Consider the following 20783-nt stretch of genomic DNA (forward strand, 5'->3'; position numbering starts at 1 on the left):
TTGATTTTTTTCCTTCAATTTTATGTTCATGACATTGGGTTTAGGGAAAGGAAGTAGTCGTGAGTATATGGAACTGCGATATCCCCTTGTCTTTCAAATGCAATTGAGATCAAGGTTCCAATTGTCTTGGAGTTCTGGATCTGCTTCAGGGCAGCAGAAGTCCACCACTGCTCGGGAGGACTGGGGGTGTATGTTGGGAGAAACCAGGAAATGGGCATGGAGATGACCACGAAGGGTTCAGGGTTCAGAGCACACATGAGGATCCTGATGACATCAATGTAGATCACTTTCAGGGGATTAGAGCCTTTGTGCCCCCCAAGCCATCATCGAAGTTCAAAGTCCAGGGTGGAGCAGGAGTCTGGGCCACAGCCACCTCCACCAGAACAGCCCCTGCAACCACAGGGCACACCCTCCACCATTTTGCCTGCTTCCCGCTGGCTTTGGGGAACCCGGGAGATGCAATTTCTTCCAAGTTGGCATTCCAGAATCCGAATATACTGCAGGCAACACAAATTGTCATGACCATGTGTTTTCCACTTGGCAATCAGGTTTGGATCTGCATAGCCTTTTGTCAGGCAATATTCATACAGTTCTGGGTTGATGGCTCTCTGCTTATGAAACAGTTCGAAGATGTAGTAGGATTTCTGATGGTCAAGATGGGCCGGAGATACTCCGCTGGCCTCTTTCCTTTGTAAGGTTCTCTCTCAGCTTCCTTCATTTTCGGATTCAACTCACCAGTGTTGGCTCAATCAGCTCCCAGCCATCAGCGGAATATTCTGGCTTCTTTTCATTTTCTCGGTGTAGGCTGCTTGAACTAAGCTGAGCATCAGGGAATGCAGAACTCATTTTCCGTGTCCTTTCGCCTCTGCTGCCGGCAGTCCCTGAAACTCCCGGCGCGTCTGTGGGCTTCCGCTTGATTGAGTCATGCCCAGCCTGCACCTCATTCCTCTTGATTAACTCAAGGATTTGGGACTTGGTTTACATCTGCCAAATGCTTTCACAATTGCATCTCAACTAGGGTTTGATTGGGTAACTGGGAGATGGTGTGCTATGGACCATCTGGAGAACAAGGATCACAACAAAGCCCAGATCATCTCAAAACTGTAATTGAAACAATTCACTGATCCAGAATATAAATAATATGGTTATGAACTTAACTAAATGACAGACTGAAAATGTTTTCTCAGATTTGGCTTGTGCTAGGTTAATTGCCTTTTCTGTGGTGAGAATGATGCCATATTTTCTATAATATGGATAGAAAATTAATTCAGCATTTCCTCTAGCACAGGTGATCTCAGTCAGTTCTTTATGGTTGGTCATTCAGAAAAGTTCCTTTCAGCTTCATAAGCCCTCATTGGCGACGTCCCTTCTTGGTTCCTTCACAGTTTCTGGCCCAGCAGGTGCCACCTGCTGGGGGAATCTCTGGCAACCCTTTCTCCCAGTTATGGAGAAGAACTTATGTATGCGGTAGGTTGCCCTTGTGGCAGGTTGAAAAGGGTCGCCCAAAAGATCTTCATATCCTAATCTCTGGAGCCTGTGAATGTTACCTTAAATGGGAAAAGGATCTTTGCAGATGTGATTAAGTTAAGGATCTTGAGATGGGGAGATTATCCGGGATTATCTGGGTGGACCCTAAATGCCATCACTTGTATCTTCACAAGAGGGAGGCAAAGGGAGATTCGACACAGGCAGAAGAGGAGAAGGCAATATCACCACGGAGGCAGAGATTGGAGTGATGTGGCCACAAGTCAAGGAATGCTGGGAGCCATGAGAAACTGGGAGAGGCCAGGAATGGATGTCCTCTAGAGCCCCCGGAAGGAGCGTGGCCCTGCCGGCACCTTGATGTGGGCCCAGTGATACTGATTTCAGACTCATGGCCTCCAGAACTGTGCTAGAATAAAAATCTGTTGTTTTAAGCTACCAAGTTTGTGTTAAATTATTGCAGCAGCATAGGAAAATAATACAACCCTGAAGGTTAAGTTTTATTAGCTTCACACCAAATCCAACTGTTTTTATATTTTAGGCCTTTAGACTGAAGATAGGTGGAGTGAGAGATTGAAGAAGGTGGGAGAGTCCATCTTCAGAAAGGTATTCTGGAGCTCCCACATGTCTGCTAAGAAAGGCAGTCAAGTATGAGTGTGGGGACTTGAGGGGGCTTGCTGAGCCTTAGCAGTTTCCCACTGTTGGCCATGTTTGTCACTGCTATGTTGACTTTCATAGGTAATGAGAATAGGAGAAGGGCTTATGTGTTTGTTTTGCTAGAGAGAGTAAAGAAGGAGCTGGATGAGAACAATGAATTCTTTTACACAGTAAGTCTTGGGAGAAGTAGGGAATAGAATCCTATGAAATAAAATGAGCTGGCAGTTTTGAAGATGGATTGGAAAAAAAAGTCCTTGGGGCCCAACACAAGAAAATGGGAAATATGGAGCTACTGTGTACCCAGAGGTGGGTGCCGACGGGCTCTGCCTTATCAGCACAGCACAACCATACATGGACTTAATTTCTATCAGTGAAGATGGAAGAGGAAAGCTCTTCATTATTGTTCCCGATTATTTTCTCTCTCCTTCCTGTAAGAGGAGTGTACATCTCTGCCTGTTGTCCTGAGATTGACCGTGTCTGCCTTGGGAGGAGTGTGCTTCCCCAGCTCACCTATATCAGGCCATATGGTTTGGTTTGGCCAGTATGATTGGAAAGGGCAGTGAGCCAGTTCCCAGTAGAAGCTTTAGGAACCATCAGAATATTCCTCCAGCTTTCCAGCTTCTTTCCTTCTGCCAAAGGATAAGTAAGTCCCAGATGGGGACTGTTCCTCTGACCTGGACCCCAGGAGACAAGGAGTGAAGCCATGGCTGACCCTCCACTGACAAACAGTAAGAACAGTGTCTGTGGGTCTCAGCCTTTGAGGTTCTGGGGTTGGTTCTTATAATGAAGAGCTCTATAATTAAGTTGGAGTGAAGGGAAGGTGAGAAGAGAGGCATCCCTCATCACATCTCAGTTACCTTAACTGTTAAGGCACGAATTATATCGCTGTTGTGAATGAATTTTCAGAAAATGAAGCATGTGTGGGGGTGGAGGAAAGAACAATTTTGGTCAGGGAGGTTCCTCATAATGGAGAACTTTGAATTTTTAGAAGGACATGAAGGTATTTGCTGAGTGGAAAGTGGGGGAAGCTTCCCAGCAGAAAGTGGGGGACACATCCCGGGAAAAGTAGGGAAGTACACGATGGGATGGTGTCTACAAAAAGCATGGATGGAATAGCTGCACTTAGGTGGTGTGTGGTGTTGTGTATTTCTTGCAAAGGGGTTTGGGTTTCATCCCCAAATCTATGGAGAGCTAATGAAAGGTTTTAAGCAGGAGCAATGGTATCACATTTAGATTTTAGAATGGATGGAATGGATGCTTTCTTAGGCAACAGGATGTGCTCCAAACATTTATTGAATGGCTGATGGGAAAGAGTGAGGTCTGCCACTTGCTCAGCGCTCCTGGTGCTTGGTTTGTAGGAGGGGATTTCAATTTCTATGAACAAATACATATAATAGTATTTGAATATTTTTTGCCCTTTAAAAGGAACAACCTAAGATCTTCTGAGTGTGTTTTAAATGAGTGCCTTGTGATTCCCTCATTTAGAGGAAGGCTACCACTCAGCTAAAAATGCCAGTAGCTACCATGGTGATCTTTATATACTTTCAATTTTTACTCTCAGTCAATTATTGTTTAACATACTCCTATAATGTGCCATTGGTTGAAGAAAGGAAGTATAAGGAACACAGATTTTTAAAACATAACAAGTTAGGGATAGAAATTGAAAATATTTCTGCAAATTTCCTTCAGGTAGATCTTTACCATTGGTTTGAGTTATCTTCTGCTGATCAAATGTTTTAGCGACACATTGAATGTCTCTGGCCTAAAATATAAATAAAAAGAAAAAATAGAGTGGTGTTTATATACTAGTTTTCCTCTTCATTAAATGGGAGCAAATGCTATCCATAACCAAGTGTGTTATTTGCAGAGAAGTACTTGCAAATATAACTGTCGCTCATCTTGTCAATTGGAAATAAAACATACAAATGTTAAACTCCTTCATAGTTTAATGCAAAATGAAGGATTTCAGAAGTTTAGGTAGTAAAGGCAGTTTTCTCCTAGATTTAATGGCTTAACATAGGGTTGATTTGAATACATATTTCGATATAAATTCAATCCTCAAATCATGTGATACGATGCCAGTTTGGATTTTACTTTTGTCAACAAAAATATTTTTTATACACAAATATTTTAAGACATATTAAACAACATCTCACTTATTAAATGAGAATAAATTAAGATGTGTCTTTATGAATTAGAATAGTACCTGGCACACGTTATGGCCTAAATCCATATTTATTGAACAAATGAATATATATTAAGATTATATTAAAATAAACTTTATAATACAATCTTTCAAGATCTATAGATCTAAAATAATATTCTTTCTACATAAAATTACTTAAATATCATAGATTAATTTAAAATGGTGAAATAATTTTAATAAATCTTAAAGTTTGAGAATCTATATTATTGTTTAAGGGGCAGGGACACAGGGTCACAGTTGCCCAGGGGGCACTATTCACATGAAATATAATGTGAAGGGCACTGGAACTGAATTCAGAAGTCAAGGAGACTGACAAATGCTCTTTACATAGATTGCCTCATTAAATCCTCCCACCGTCTTGCAAAGGTGGTGTTAGGTCATATTTTAGACGTGAGGAAACTAAGGATAACAAGTTATTGCCTTGTTCCAAACCACTTGGCAGGTTAGTGGAAGGATTCAGGTCTGAGCACAGTTCCTCCTAGTTCAAACGGCTGCCCACTGCCTTGTGATCTTATCTAAACGGACAACGAGGAAGGCCTGAGCGAGGTGGTGGGGTGGAGAAGGGACACAGTCCCAAGCATTTAGCAGGGGGTCCACTGGGTGTGAGGTGTGAGCGAGCAGGAGCTTGAGCCGGTGGGTGGAAGCTGGGGTGATGATGTTGGGGGATGGGAGTCAGTTTGGTTTTGGACACCTGGTGTTTGTGGTTCCACAGGACACTGAAATGGACAGGCCCAGTTGGCAGTTGTTTGTGTCTTCCTGGAGCTTAGGAGTGCTGTGTAGGCCCCTAAGATGATTTTGAGCAAGAAGTATGGGGGAAGTACCAAGGACAATATTCACCTCCTTCTAGATTTTGTTAGGGGATAGATAACCCTGGAAGGGAAACTTGATGGCTTGACTCAGGGTTTACCCGGGAGCAGATTCAGATGCGGGCCCTGGAAGTGCAGGTGAGCCCATCATAGACTCACTTCTCTCCCCAGCCCCATATTATATTTAATATGAGTTTTAGACCATTCTCTCACCTCTGAGTGCAAGAGGCACTGTCCAGGCTTTGCTATCTATAAACCCAGCACAGTCTTTGACCGAGGTGATGTTCAAGGTGCTTTTTTAATATTGTACTATGTCATGGATACTGATAAACATCACTGGGCCAGGAGCTTAGCTCGGCTGCAAGGAACTTGAATAGAACCTGTGGTCATTCCCTAGTTAGCCCCTTCCAGGCAGGCCCAGCCTGAGATTCTGCCTGTGGCTGTGGCTGTGGCTGAGTTGTGGGGCCTTGTGATGGTGAGAAAATGTTTGATGGGGGAAGGTATCTGTACTCAAGCTCTGCTTCGAGCCAGGACTTGGAATGTTACAGTGATGTCTATTACAATCAGTTATGATTTTTAATGTGAACACAAAAGCTGTACGCAGAAGCATCCCCCTTCCTTTTCTGAGCTGCCAGGTTGAACCTTTATAAGTAAGAGATGTGTAAATGTGTGTGTGCGTGTGTGTAGGAAGGAGGCAGGGTGGTGGTGGGGGTGGGCATGGGAGAAGGGCAAGAGTTTATAAAGAAAATGAAAAGAATCAAAAGGATAGGAGAGAAACCGAGAAGGAGCTTGGGAGACAGTGAATCCTAAGTGCACAATGATAATTTACTTTAGGAAAGGGCAGCGGGCATCAGCTGATATCTAACATTGTCTGACTATGAAAGGAGTAACCTTTCTAGAGAGCAAAGGATTCACACAGGGAAGAGGAAGAAGAGGCATTGTTCTCTGCAGTGCCAGACAGAATGTGGCTTTTATTAAAATAAGAAAGGTCGAAGGAAGACAGGTGTTGAGAGCCGGCAGAGTTCTAGTGAAGTCATTCATGGTGCCCTGAAGCAGAGGCCTTACCTAACAGCTGCTGGCTCCTTCTGGAATGACCTTGAGTGGGAACAGTCTGCCCAGCACTGTAACCCAGCTGCCCTTCCCCATTCAGCCTCTTCATGATGGAGAACCAGCTTACCACATGTTTAGTCAGAAATAGGCAGCACAAATTCTGTGTAGTCTGTTTGCGAAGGAGCTTAGGTAAATTGCAGCTACTCAGCTTAGACAATGAATTCGACTCAAGCAAGAATCCTCATAAACATCTATTTCTATGCAGACCTTGTCCATTTGAATAGTGTTCTGTGCACTGGTCTTATCAGTGTGCAGGGGACCTCAGTTCCCAGTATAGTGTGCTAAGGGGACTCTGTTCATTCATCCCCTTTGTAAGCTGCTCAAATTCACTCCTTGGAGTCCCTTTCTCAACAAGAAAGGCTGTAGAGTGGGAGAGCAGCTCTCCAATTCCTTGCTGTTTCTTGAAAACAAGCCAGGTCTTTTAAGGGTGTTAGTGTTGCCTCTTATGGGTTGAATTATGTTCCCCCAATTCATATATTGAAGTTCAACCCCACAGTACCTCAGAATGTGACCTTATTTGGAAATGGGGTCATTGCGGATATAATTAGTTAAGATGCAGTCACTGGAGTGGGGTGGTCCCTTAATAAAAAGGAAATTTGGACACAGACACACAGAGAGAATGCCAGGTGAATATGAAGGCAGCCATTTACAAGCAGAGAAGAGAGGCCTAGACCAGCCCCTTCCCTCTGTCCTCAGAAGGAACCAACCCTCCTGGCACCTTGATTTTGGACTTCTAGATTCCAGAACTGTGAGACAATACATTTGTGTTGAAGTCACCCAGTTTTTTTTTTTAAAGTTTACTTTCTTTTTTTTGTGAGGAAGATCAGCCCTGAGCTAACATCCATGCCGATCCTCCTCCTTTTCTTTTTCCCCTCTAAAAGCCCCAGTAGATAGTTGTACGTCATAGTTGTACATCCTTCTAGTTGCTGTATGTGGAACGCCGCCTCAGCATGGCCGGACAAGCAGTGTGTCAGTGCGCGCCCGGATCCGAACCCGGGCCACCGGTAGCGGAGCGCGTGCACTTAACCGCTAAGCCACGGGGCTGGCCCTGAAGCCACCCAGTTTTTTGTGGTAGCCCTAGCAAATGAATAAGCTGACCGCTGTGGTAACTAATCAGAGATAACAAACATGTGGACGTTGCAAAAGTAATTAAGTTTCCAGAATATGAAAAAACCTTTCCATCAACCTGGTGAGGGGCAGGTGCCTTCTGAGTGCTTCCTGGCTTTTGCCTTCAATTAGAACTTTATCCTGAACAGCCCAGCACATTCCATTAGAAATTACTCAGGGTCATTATAATTAATAAGTAGAATGTATCACTTGTCCATATTATTTATTTTCTCCACCCTTGCTATGTTTCCCTGAGCAGAGCTCAGGCTTTGGTTTTGGCCTTGTAACTTGAGGTGGCCAGTGGTGTGTGGGTGGATGTAACAAACGCATGCCAAACAGAAGCTTTAATACTGAATGTTTGTATGATACCATTAATATTATTTGACTAGACTCTCTATCTACAGTCCTCAAGTTACCAGACTTAGAAATTAAAAAATCTTTGGCTGATTTTTTTATTAAAAAAATGAAACCTAAGACATACCGATAGTTCCTTTAAAAACCTTTTAGTACTATCACGGGCCTGCCCGGTGGCTGAGCGATTAAGTGCGCGTGCTCCGATACTGGCAGCCCGGTTCGGATCCTGGGCGCACACCCACGCACCGCTTCTCTGGCCATGCTGAGGCCGAGTCCCACATAGAGCAACTAGAAGGATGTGCAGCTATGACGTACAACTATCTACCGGGGCTTTGGGGAAAAACAGGAGGAGGATTGGCAATGGATGTTAGCTCAGAGCCGGTCTTCCTCACACACACACAAAAATAAAATACTATCACAGTGAAAATATCATTTTCTTGGAGGTGGCGACTGTGGGATGCAGTGGACTAAGTTTGCATTCTAGCTAATTAACTTTATGTAGTCAGAATTAGTTAGAAAAAGGCTGATTGTCTCGTGTCTTATGGCAAACTAAATTTATATTCGTTAATTAGCCTTAGAACGTATTACTAACTGGGACTGCTAAGGCTTAGCTCATCCTTAATCATGTTACCAACGGTGTTACCTATTTCTATGTATTATTACTAGATATAAAAATGCCACCTATAAAAATAAATAAAAAATAAAAAATTAATACATAAAATTTAATAAAATTTTAATTTTTTGCATGGGAGTTCACAGAAAAGAAGTGAAATTCAAAGAAGTGGTTAGACTTGGGGTCTTATATGCCATTTTTAACAAAGGGAAGGGGGTTCGGGCTTTGAGGGATGGTAAATCAAGGGCAAGTGGCTAGGAAATACACAGGGGAGACTATTGGAAGATAAGGATTGTTTTAGTCAAGTTTGTTTATACAGACTCATCTCCATCTCCTGATAAGAGTTGCTCTCCTCCTGGTACAAGAGAGAGGGACACCTTCACAAAGGAAATTTATATTCTGCTTTTAGACAGATAAGGGGAGGGCAGAGAGCTCTTCCTGCTTCTCTTGATTCTCAACTGCCTTCAGCTCAAAATAATCCTTATGCCAAAGTGGTATATTTTGGGGTGGCATATCCTGATCCCCTTCAAAGTCTTTATCTATGGCTCTATGACTGTTATTACTTCATGGGCATTTGTGCTCCACTTGGTCCCACAGACACCTTGGGAAGACCTCGTCTTAAACTGAAGTTATCTTTTCTCCCACCTTTACGGGACCAAAGTCTCTCCTCTTACGGTGTCTAATTGTGAATAGCACCATCACCCACCCTGTATTAGCTAGGATTAGGACTGAATAACAGAAAACCCCAAATAACAGTGGGTTAAAATGGACGTTGGGTTCACCCAGAAAAGAAATTCAGAGCTGGGCCAATCAAGGTTAGTATGGCGGCTTCTTAGCTATCACACCCAGGCTACTTCTATCTTTCTGTCCCACCATTGTAGAACGTGGTTTCTGTCCCCGGGATCTCCTTGTGGTCCAAGACAGCTGCCAGAGATCCTGCGATTTTGTGGGATTCTAGGCAGCAGGAAGGAGGAAATGAGGAAGGTCAGCTAAGGCTGTATGGGAGACTGAGATATATGAACATTAATAGAATATATTGCCACCCTGGATAAAGTTGAAGTTCTGTTACAAAGCGAGATGGGGAGAATGAATAATATGTAGCCAACCAGCAACTTCTGCAACCGCCATCCATCTACACCCCCCAACTGCCAAAGCCAAGAGCCTGGAGTCATCTTTAGTTCCCCTTTCTTATTCTTTACATACAATCCATCTTCAGCTTCTGTAGATTCATCTTTCTTCATTTTGACTTCCTTTAATTCATAATTTTCTCATTTTTAAGCTGTTGTTGCTGATATTGATAACAATAATTAATATTTATTGAACTCTTACCATGTATCACTATGCAAAATGCTTTACGTGCATTTTCTCATTTTATCCTCTCAACAACTCTCTTTGGTGGGTACTATTATTATATCAATATGCCAGATTATAAAATGGAGGCTAAGGAGGTTAAGAAACTTACTCAGAGTCCCATAGTTAGCAAGTGGCAGAGCTTGAACTAATCCTAGGTCTTTCTACCCCTCAGTCACTGCCTCCTACTCCATTGTGGGGAAAGCCCACTGTAGCGTTGGCAGGAGGGGGCTTGGCCTGGGTCTTGGGGGTGTCACAGAATCCAATCCTTAAATCATATTCACTTTCAGGTCTGGCTCCCTCCAGGCTCTTCCCCGCAGTGAGTGATCACTGAGTGGTCTCTCAAATGCAAGTCTGACCTTGCTTCTTACCTGATTAACACCTTCAATGGTTTTCCATATTTCAAAATAAATCACCCCTTATGGTTTTCCATATCTTTCAAAATAAATCAGTCCTTAGCTGTCATGTTATCCCAGCCCATCATCCCTTGACAGTTCCCTATAAATGGCCTATGCTTAAACTATACTGAATGCCAAATTTCCCAACATGCAATATATTCTCTCTGGGCTTCAGCACACACTGTTCCCTCTGCCTGGAACACTTTCTCCATTCCCCCACCACCCACTTCATCTGGACTCAATTCATACATCATTTCTTCCAAGAAATATTTCCTGACCTTCTCCTTCGCCCATTTTAGGCTAATTTCCGTCCCCCTCTGAGCTCCCTTGGCAGCCTGTATAGACTTCTACACTATAGGGCAGTAACACACTATTTTGTAATTTTCTATTTCTCTGTCTGCTTTCTCCAGTATTCTCCAAGCTCCTTGAGGGAATGGACCATGTCTCAACTGTCTTTCCATCTTTAGGACCTAACAGAGTGCCTAGCTTTTAGTAAATGTTTGTTGAATTACTGAATTCATGTCCAGAATAAAGTAGATTCTACATAAATATCTATTTCTCTATGATTAAATCATATTTACACCAACATTTCTAAAATTTCAAAAAATGTAGTAGAGAATGGGCACAATGACAAGACTTTATCATAAAACACAACATTTAGGTCTCTGGTGCACTTGAGTGGAAAGAGATGGTCTTACTTGGCATTGAAGGGGTATGGATTTTGAAATTGGGTGGAATTGTGTTTTAATTCTAGCTCTGACACAGATAAGTCTTATAACCTTGGGAAAATTGTTTAACCTCTTTGAATTTTGGAATCCTTATCAGTAAAAATAGAGTTAATAATGACTACCGTTCAAGTTGTTGTAAGAAGTAAGATAAAATCTAACGTGAGAGGTCTGGTTTAATGCTTGCCACATAGAAGGAAACCAACAAAGAATCCTATGCTTGATTCTTCCTCCCCACTCTCTCTTTCCATTTCTTTGCTGGATTCCACTTTTCTTGCCCCTTTTCCATCTATTAACATCATGTTAATAGAATAAAGAACTCTGGATATAAAGATGGGAATTTGAATCTCAGCCCTGCTACTGACTGTGTTTGTTATTTTTAAAAATTATATAAGCGGTTTCATTTTATTCCTCGAGTTACATTTCTTTGTTTCACTACCAGCCTCTATTGTAGTGCTATGCACAGAGTTTATTCAGTAACACGTATTCAGGAAATATAAGTTGGGCCCCTATGGTTTCTAGCTAAAGAGCCCCTGCTGGCAGAAAGATTTCCATGATGGGGAGGGCGGGTGAGTTCCAGGATGAGGCTGCAGCTGCTGACCTGGCCAATCAGAACTGGCTCGGAGCCATCTGCTTGGCCAGCGCTTGATTGGTTGGACATAGAAAGGAATGAAAACCAATCAAGAAAGATGACCTTTCGTGGAATTAAGCAATTTGCAAGCAGCTGCAGAGATCCTGGGACCCCCAGTAAGTGCAGGCAGATTTGCCTGGCTTTTATGTTGGACTCACATCAAACTCGTTAATGTCAATAAGAAAGAAATTGAGCTTGTCTTTGTTGTGAGCCTAATGAAGCCTTTGCTGGTTGCATTAAATTTCTCTTTGATTTCCGCCTCTTTGCCTTTTTCTGTTTCATTTTATTTAATGTCCTTCTTGGCAGTGGCTCTTTCACTCTGTATTTTCAAACAAAGGAGGAAAGATAGAGAAGAGGAAGAGAAGTTTAAAAACCCTAAAGAAAACTTTAAAGGGAGTGTTAAGCTTTTCTCTACGGTAATGTGTTTAGATCTTCCCAAATCCAAGTCTGGGAAAACTCTGCCCTAGATTGATGGACGGTGAGGAGAAGTGGCATACAGTAATGTGGCAGGTTAGCATTCACACCAAGGGAGAGCTGATTCCCTCCCTCTCTGCTGAGCCACTTCTCAATGTGAAGTATCTCATTTGGAAAGATTGGTAAATTAGGCCTCTCACTCGCTTCTAAGTGGTAAGTTAGATGGTAGATAACACAAAACTCATCTCAAACTGATTTAAGCAAAAGGGAGACTTTATTTAGCTCATCTAAATGAAAATCCCAGGGTAAAGCCCTCTTTAGGTAATGTCATTAGAAATTAGTTCCTCTCCATCTCTTGGCTTTATAGCCAGCTTCATCTGCAGGCGTCATGTGGTAGTTTTTATCCACTTCCAGATTGATACTCAGATTACCTTCAGCTCCCAATCTGTGCCTGTTATCAATTTATTGCCCGCTCTGCAAAAATGAATATGGGCCCTTTTAATATTTTTCTGTTGTCAGCTGACACAACGTTAAGCTTTGTCAGTAGAGGAAATGGAGAAATGTCTCAGGAGGAATGAGTTTCTTTCCTGGCTCTGCTGTGACCTTTCATCAGGCTTCGGAGCACAGGCAGCCTCTCAGGTGCTGAGGTCCTGCAGTCCATGGTACTCAGCAGCACCTAGAGGCCAACAGCTGTCGCCAGGACCACCTCCTGCGATGATCAAGTTGTTTTGCAGCAGTGTGCTTACAGCTGCACCCTGCAGTGCTTCCAGCTTCTCCAGTGCCCTGCTCCTGCAGTGCGCAGCAACCAGTAGCCCCCAGTAGCACTCACTAGCACCCTCCTTCATGCAGTTTTGTAGCCGAGTGTTTCCAGTGAGACGCTTCCCCATGAACGTCTTTCCTTAGCACCCTAGAGGGTGAATTCCTGGTGAACTCTAGAGGATGGATTTCCAGCAAGTTACACTGGCATGGCACCACAATGACTTCTCTGTCATCCAGGGAGCGACAGCCATGCCCTCTCCAAAAAGGTCTGGACCCTAACTCTGGAGGAGGGCAAGAGCGTACTTTTGGCACTCTATCTCGTGCTAGGGGCATGGCTACTCCTTGTATCTGCTACTCCTATATTCTTGAGAGTTCTCTTTGCTTCTCACTAACCAATGCCACATTACTCCAATACCGTGTCATAACCAATCATTCTTTATATTCAATTTTCCTGCTCAAATTATTGTGTGGTTTCTCTCTCCTGATTGGACCCTGATTGATGTACAGTCATCTCTCGGTATGTGCTGAGGATTGGTTCCAGGACCCCCGCAGATCCAAAATCTGTGGATGCTCAAGTCCCACCTATGAAATGGTGTAGTGTTGCTTTTAACCTACACACATCCTCCTGTATACTTTAAAATCATTTCTAGATTACTTATAATACCTACCACAATGTAAATGCTATGTAAATACTATGTTGTTTAGGGAATAATGACAAGAAAAAAAGTCTGTACATGTTCAGCACAGATGCAACCATAGTAGACCTTTCATCTGAGGATGGCTGAATTCTTGGATGTGGAACCCGCCCATATAGAGAGGGCTGATGGTACCACCTCCCCATACAACACTGCAAAAACATCCTCATATATGTCCCCTTATGGACTTGATATTTTATTTGGTCATATGTACCACAAAACAGACTTGCTAGATCACAGGGTAAATATTTAATTTAACCAAATACTTTCTGACTGCTCTTTCAAATAGCTGCACCTGTCTACACCTTCACTAGCAGGGCACCCCTGTACTTAGATTTCACCTAACCACCAACATTTGACAGCTCAACTGTCTACTGATGGTAAAGTGGTACTTTATTTTTGTGAATTGCATGTCTCTGATTATTAATGTCTCTTCATACACTTATTGGCTTTTCAGAGTTTCCTCTTCTGTGAACTGCCTTTTCATATCTTCTGCCCATTTCTTTTATTGGTGTTTATGATGTTTTCTTGTTGAATTGTAGAAGTTCTTTGTATATTCTAGAAAACATTCCCTTGTCGCTTTTAGACATTGCAAATATCTTCTCCCAATCTTTTCTCTGTCTGCAAACTTTGCCCATGATTATTGAAAATAAGCCCACTTTTTTGATGTAATAAAAAAAATTTTGTTTAAATGTTTTTCTCACTCCAAAATATTCTGCCACATATCTTCCTCTGACATATAGTTTTACTTTCATAGTTTGGTGTTAAACACTTAAAATACATTTTTGATTATGGTGTTAGAAGTGATCCATATTTTTTCTTCTAATTATTGAGCCAAAACATAAATATTTTAAAGGAAAGAAGAATATGGTTGTCAGCCTTTGTGAGGGACCAAAAAGTAGTATATGACAAAGTTTAAAGTAAAAATGAATTGTCAAGACTAATATATATAAAATGAGACAATGTATCACAAAATCTATTCCATATCATTATGGTAATTACTAGAATGCTGATTATGATTATGATAATTATTGGAATATTAGAATAAAGCATTAAGCCCAGAGACCTCATGGTGATTGTCCAGCTGTGGCTTTGAGTGACATTATTCTGCTTAAGAGAAATTTCATCTTTCTACCCACTACCAAGTTTTTGTGGATGATTATTTAGTTTGGTTTGATTGCCTTGAATTCATTCCTCTTTTTTAAAAGATGGCAATAGTATCCCAAATTTCCTTTTCTATTCTCAGGAATACAAACCTTCTCTCTTCTCAGATCACATGGTTTGGGTGGGATTCACCTGTGATCAGGAGTAGAATATATAACCAGGGCTTGACAGTCATAGTCCCAAAATTCCGTAGTCCAGTGATTGGTCAATGACAATATAAGACCTAAGTCTGGCCAATTGGCAAACTTCATTCCCTTGCCACAGTGATTGGTTCAGCAACCTCAAATGGGTCCAGTCTTAGTTAATCCCAGGATTTATGCAAGAACTATAGGAACAAAAGATATATATATACTTTTTCTGTTGCACTTAGACTTGGGTAGATGTTATCATGAGTTGCCAGAAACTACCACATGAAGCCTACCAATAAAGCTGACTATAAAGGTAAGAGATGGAGAAGAACTGATTGCTGATGACATTACCCAACACCGGCTAGATGAGCAAATAAAATCTCCCTGTTGCTTAAGTCAGTTCGAGATGGGTTTTGTGTTATCTACAACCTAACTTACCACTGAGAAGTAAGTTAGAAGCCTAACTTACCCATCTTTCCAGATGAGAAATATCACATTGGGAAGTAGTTCAGCAGAGAGGGAGGGAATCAGCTCTCTCTTGATGTGAATGCTAATCCACAACATAACCGTACCCCACCTTCTCCTCACCACCCATCAGTCTAGGGCAGAGTTTTCCCAGATTTGGATTTGGGAGAATCTAAGCACATCACCATGGAGAAAAGTTAAACATTCAATTTTTTTTTTTTTTGGTTTTTTAAACCAAGTACTATATAGCATTTAGAAGCAAAACACTATATATATGTGTGTATATACATATGACTATATATTTATAAAGACTATATATATAAATAGGATATATATAAAGCAACATGGATAGAATTTAAAGCCAGGTGCTGAGTGAAGAAAGGAAGAAGCACAATGAGAAAGAACACAATATTATCTCTGTAAATACACATACACATGTAATGACAATATATTTTTTGCTAGATTACATTCAGACAGAGGATATATATCAAGCACTTTATAGGGGATTTGCTTTGTAGGGGATGGAAATAAAAGTAAATATAAACTAAAAAAAGGAGGCTTTTATAGATAATTATGATAGTGTGCCATGAACTGAAGAGTATGATTAAATTAATTCTTGGCACATGAGTCTAAAGTATAGAAGAAAATTTATTTTTATCATTACAAATGTTTAGATAGTATATTCTCAGTGTTCAACAAGTACTTCTTGATTTACCTAGTCTTTTGGGATGCATGATATCTTTTCATTAGTTTGAGGATTAAAGGGAATATTACCAAAGCAGTAATACAAGCCATGGTGAAAACAAAGCAAAACAAAAAGAAAATAGAAATTAAAAAATATAAATAATTGAAATTCTGTTTTAGAGATAAAACTTTTAGAATACAAAAGATTTGTTCAAAAAGGATTGCAGGAGAAAAAGCCTAAAAAAAAAGATGTTATTTTTTGAGTAATAAGGCATGTTGATTCGCTTATGCACAGATGAAGTAACAAAACAATGAGGTCATAGAGATTGTCACAAGGTAGGTGGTTAAAATAAGCCTTCTGTGACAAAAATAGTTTACAACCTGAGTGATGTAGCAGTTTATTACAGCAAATATTTTAAGAAATGTAGTTTCCTATAACAAATATTCACAGTATCAGAATTATGTCAATAGTCCTGTGGACTATTAAAACAAATCTTTCAATATTACAGGAACGTTCTTTGCCATTCATAGTAAACATTCTTAGATAGAAATTCAACTTTATGCTGACAAGATACAGAATAAGTCTACATTTAACTTAAATTTTGTGATATGTTTTATGTGAATGGTTGCTAAGCTTTCAGATCTAAGGAGATGGAATGTCTGGTTGAATACTCCATTTTCTCGAAGCTCCCATTCAACCGTCTTCCAATTCTTTTCAAAGGTTCTCATTACACTACTAATTAGGTTTTGTAGCCTTTGGCTTCACTACATTTTCTAGTCAAGGCTGAATTTAAAAATATGGGGCACCCCTGAAGGAGGAATGTTATCAGTGGGCTGTGATTCCTCTGGTGGGAGCCAAGAGTCAACCATGTATGACTGTGAGGGATGATTCTGGAATTTTACATTTAAGCCTGATGGGGACTGGGGAAATAGGTTACCACACCAAGTCTAAGGGTTTGAAGTCAAGGATTTTGTTCCTTTTTCTTTGTGTTTCCCACATGAAATGCAGATATATAATAAATGCCATATACATATTGAAATTGATTCTCCTGCTCTCGTTGAACTCAGCAGCAAAACTAAAGAGAATGTGAATAGCAAGTAAATAATGTTACAGATTATTGTCCAGATCCACACCTCGGATTTTACATTTTTCTTGTTCATGCTGTTATTGTCTGAAATATTTCTGTATGTGGAGCGATGTTGTCTTCTGGAGCACTAGGGACTCCATGGGTAAAGCTCAGAGCACATGGTTTTATTTCATCTGCATAACTAATATAGGAATCCTAGCCTTATCTGTTCCAAATTGGTGAGCAAATGTTCACTTACCAGGGGAAAATATTAAGCGCTAATATGCCAATAATATCAATCTCTGAGCTCAGGAGAGAAATTCTGAAATTACACACTATAATATAATTTTGATAAGAGATATCATTTAATTGATTTCTGCCGTAGTTGTAAGGACAAATCATCTGGCAAGGGGTCATTCTGCATATTTTTCCTACTAAAGTTCGGATTTCTTCTCTTATAGGGGTTGCTTCAACTGGATGGGATAAGTCTTTTAAGAGGGACATGTTGACAGATAGGGACAACCGCCTGCTTTCAGTGTGGCACCTCAGAGAAAAAGTTAGAGAACATTGAGCCAAGATGGTGAAGGCACTCACCTGATGTTTCACGCCAAGAGTGATTAGTTTCCCATAAAGTCTGCCCACTCTGCTACCTGAACCACTGTGTGAGTGTAAGGTGGCTATGGTGTCACGGACAGAGCATGTGAATTCTGGGCCAGCCACTGCTCCTCTTCTCTTGTGTGGATGGCGTCTAGAGACACTTAGGATGTGTGTGTTTGCAGGTGGCTGGCGTTTTCTCTTAGGGGAGCCTTTGCATGTGTAGAGGTATAGGTGTGTATGTATATACGGGTACACAGCATAAAGAGGTGTGTGTGTGTGTATGTGTGTGTTTAGGAACTCCTAGGTGTAGATAGAGCAGCTGACTGCTTTGTCTATACTACCATTTAAGGGCTATCACTGAACATTTTCCCTCATCTGACGCGTCTGAATATTCCCCCTTCTGGCTCTGTCAACATTCACGGTGCCTAAAATCCTGCCGGTTATCCATGCTTTTAATTAAGTTATGGGCTGACAGAAGCCTCTGTCAACATGCAAACATTTGAGGGTAGTTAATATATTAAATAATTAGCTATAGTAATGTGGCTCTCGGTTTATGTAATTTGCCAGAAATAATTAACCAGATCATTCAGGAGTAGAAAACTGGAATAGTAAGTTTTGGTGGGTGGTAGTGGGTGGTGGTCGAGGAGAAACCAGGAAGGGTCCCAAGTCTGGGAGGTCCCAGGTTTTCTAATTTGCTTCACTGAGCCTCTCCAAAGGATAACTTGGACATCTCAGGCTCATCAAAATGTTGTAGGCATGGAAAGCAGGAGAAAAGGGAAAATACATCTCTAAAAGCAGAACAGAATGCTAAAGATCTACTTTGCTGTGTCATAAATCATCTGAAATCTGGCTCCATCTCTCTTTCCCTTAACAGCACTTAGGTCATTGTGTGTACATTTTGGATGAAATAGAGGGTCTGGACATGCCTATATTTAACTAAATATTTTTTTTGTCTACATTTAAAAGAACGTAGTCTCCTAGTTAGTATGCCTGGTTATGTGCATATATAAAACTTGCGAGGAGATGTGTGATGTGTACATATTTATATTCCCAGAAGAAAAGGAGATTTGTTATGTACTTGTTATCTTGCTCCCTTGGACACAGGCTGTCCTGAGATATGAGGCCATGAGGCTCATCGTACGAATTCTGACACTACAAACAGTGTTTCAACATTAAGTAATTCATCTTGAGCCAATGACATGAATGAAATCAGAAAGCCAAGTTGCTGTATGATGGGACAAATTAGTGAAACAATGTAAGTAAAGGAGTAAGTGAGCCAAACAGACAGGTGAGTTTAGATAGGTCGAAGAGTAACCTACGTCACTAATGTGCCGAGCTACCCAGATAATAGGGCTGTTTACTTAAACCGAGCAGCACAGATTTGTCATGCCATTGGATTTTTTATTCATTCCCTCCCAGAAAAGCAATTTCACTTCCATACTGCAGGTGGCAGCATTGCTAGCCACAATCCCTGCTCTGCCATGGTTGGCTGAGTTTGTGTGATGAGTCTGCCAAGGCAGAAATGCTTGTTTGCATTACAGGAGACTGCAGCTCTTTAGAATTTCATTAAGAAAAGAAAGACCACTCTTATTGCTGTTACAATCATTTTACATTTTCAATACGTCTCTAGAGCAGGCAAATATGGTAGCAGTGTTATAAGTGTCTGTGTGGCTGTTTCAAAATCAAACGTAAGAATTTGTTCAATTCTTTTTTTTTTTTTGTGAGGAAGATCAGCCCTGAGCTAACATCCATGCCAATTCTCTTCTTCTTTTTGCTAAGGAAGACTGGCCCGGGGCTAACATCTGTGCCCATCTTCCTCCACTTTATATGGGACGCTGCCACAGCCTGGCTTGACAAGCGGTGCGTCGGTGTGCACCCAGATCTGAACCAGGGCCACCAGCAGCGGAGCACAGGCACTTAACCATTACGCCACAGGGCCGGCCCCAGAATTTGTTAAATTCTTGCCCACGGTCAAAATAGATCTACTGCTTTTAATTATATTTACAAAAGAGTATTAGTGGCTACATCTTGGTAAGATTACGGTCTGGAAATATTTATTGTATTGGGCTATAGCCAAACTGTCAGTTTTCAGATGGAGAAGTTATTCTTTTATATATTTTATTTTCTTGATTCTTTTTATCTATTGAATAATGCCTTATTAAACAATAATAATAGGTAAGTTTCTATCGTGTTCTGAGTTTGGTGGGGAACACATAAATTCTTAAATTATGAGCTCCTTGAGAGTGGCCATTGTGTCTTAATTATGGCGTACTTCCAGTACTTATGAATACATGTAAAAATAATGATATTTAATATTTATGATGTGCTTACTATGTGCCAGACACTGTTCCAAATGCTTTACATGTATTAACGCATGTAATTCTCATCACAATGTTCTGAGGAATGTATTATTATTGTCCCCATTTTATAAATGAAGACATTGAGAAACAGAGAGATTAAGTAACCTCTAGAAAATTCTCAGGATATGATAAGCTTGGTTACTTTTTAGTCTCTGAATGGTTTTTTGGTTTAGTATCCCTTAGAGTGCTCAATGTGTGAGTTCCTTAAAAATTGATGCAAAACAACATTTCACATATTTAAAAAAATGTATTTTGTCATTTATGCAAATATTGTGTGATTCCACTTATATGAGGTATCTAGAGTAGCTGAATTCATAAAAATAGAAAGTAGAATGGTGGTAGCCAGGGGCTAGGGGAAGGGAGAAATGAGGAGCTGATGTTTAATGGATATAGAATTTTAGTTTTCCAAGATGAAAAATTTCTGGAGATCTGTTGCACATCAATGTGAATATACTTAACGCTACTGACCTGCACACTCAAAAATGGTTAAGATGGGAAATTTTATGTTTTTGTACTGCAATTAAAAATTTAAAAAAGACACTTGTTCAAGAGAAACAAACAAAAAAATCATATTTTGTCATTATGTAATGAATTCAATTTGTCGTTAATTGAAATTTCATTTGAGGCTCTTAGCATGTTAAAATCATATTTGTTGGATAGCTAAGACTTGGAAGCAACCTAAGTGCCCATCGAGGGACAAATGGTTAAATAAGATGTGGTATATATACACAATGGAGTACTACTCAGCCATAAGAAATGATGAAATCCAGCCATTTGTGACAACATGGATGGACATTGAGGGTATTATGCTAAGTGAAATAAGTCAGAGGTAGAAGGTCAAATACTGTATGATTTCACTCATAAGTAGAAGATAAAAACAACAACAAACAAACACATAGAGACAGAGATTGGATTGGTGGTTACCAGAGGGTAAGCGGAGAGAGGGGAGGGTGAAAGGGATGATTAGGCACATGTGTGGTGATAGATTGTAATTAGTCTTTGGGCGGTGAA

General features: G+C 40.7%; 1 pseudogene; it reads right to left on the minus strand.

Moving 5' to 3' along the window:
* Positions 1-323: 323 nt before the first annotated feature.
* On the minus strand, positions 324-9576 carry LOC101401929 (protein BUD31 homolog pseudogene; annotated as a pseudogene).
* Between the last annotated feature and the right edge of the window lie 11207 nt (positions 9577-20783).

The sequence above is a fragment of the Ceratotherium simum genome, chromosome 28, assembly GCF_057802395.1.
Source record: "Ceratotherium simum simum isolate JZ-2026a chromosome 28, ASM5780239v1, whole genome shotgun sequence".
NCBI classification, from domain to species: Eukaryota; Metazoa; Chordata; class Mammalia; order Perissodactyla; family Rhinocerotidae; genus Ceratotherium; species Ceratotherium simum.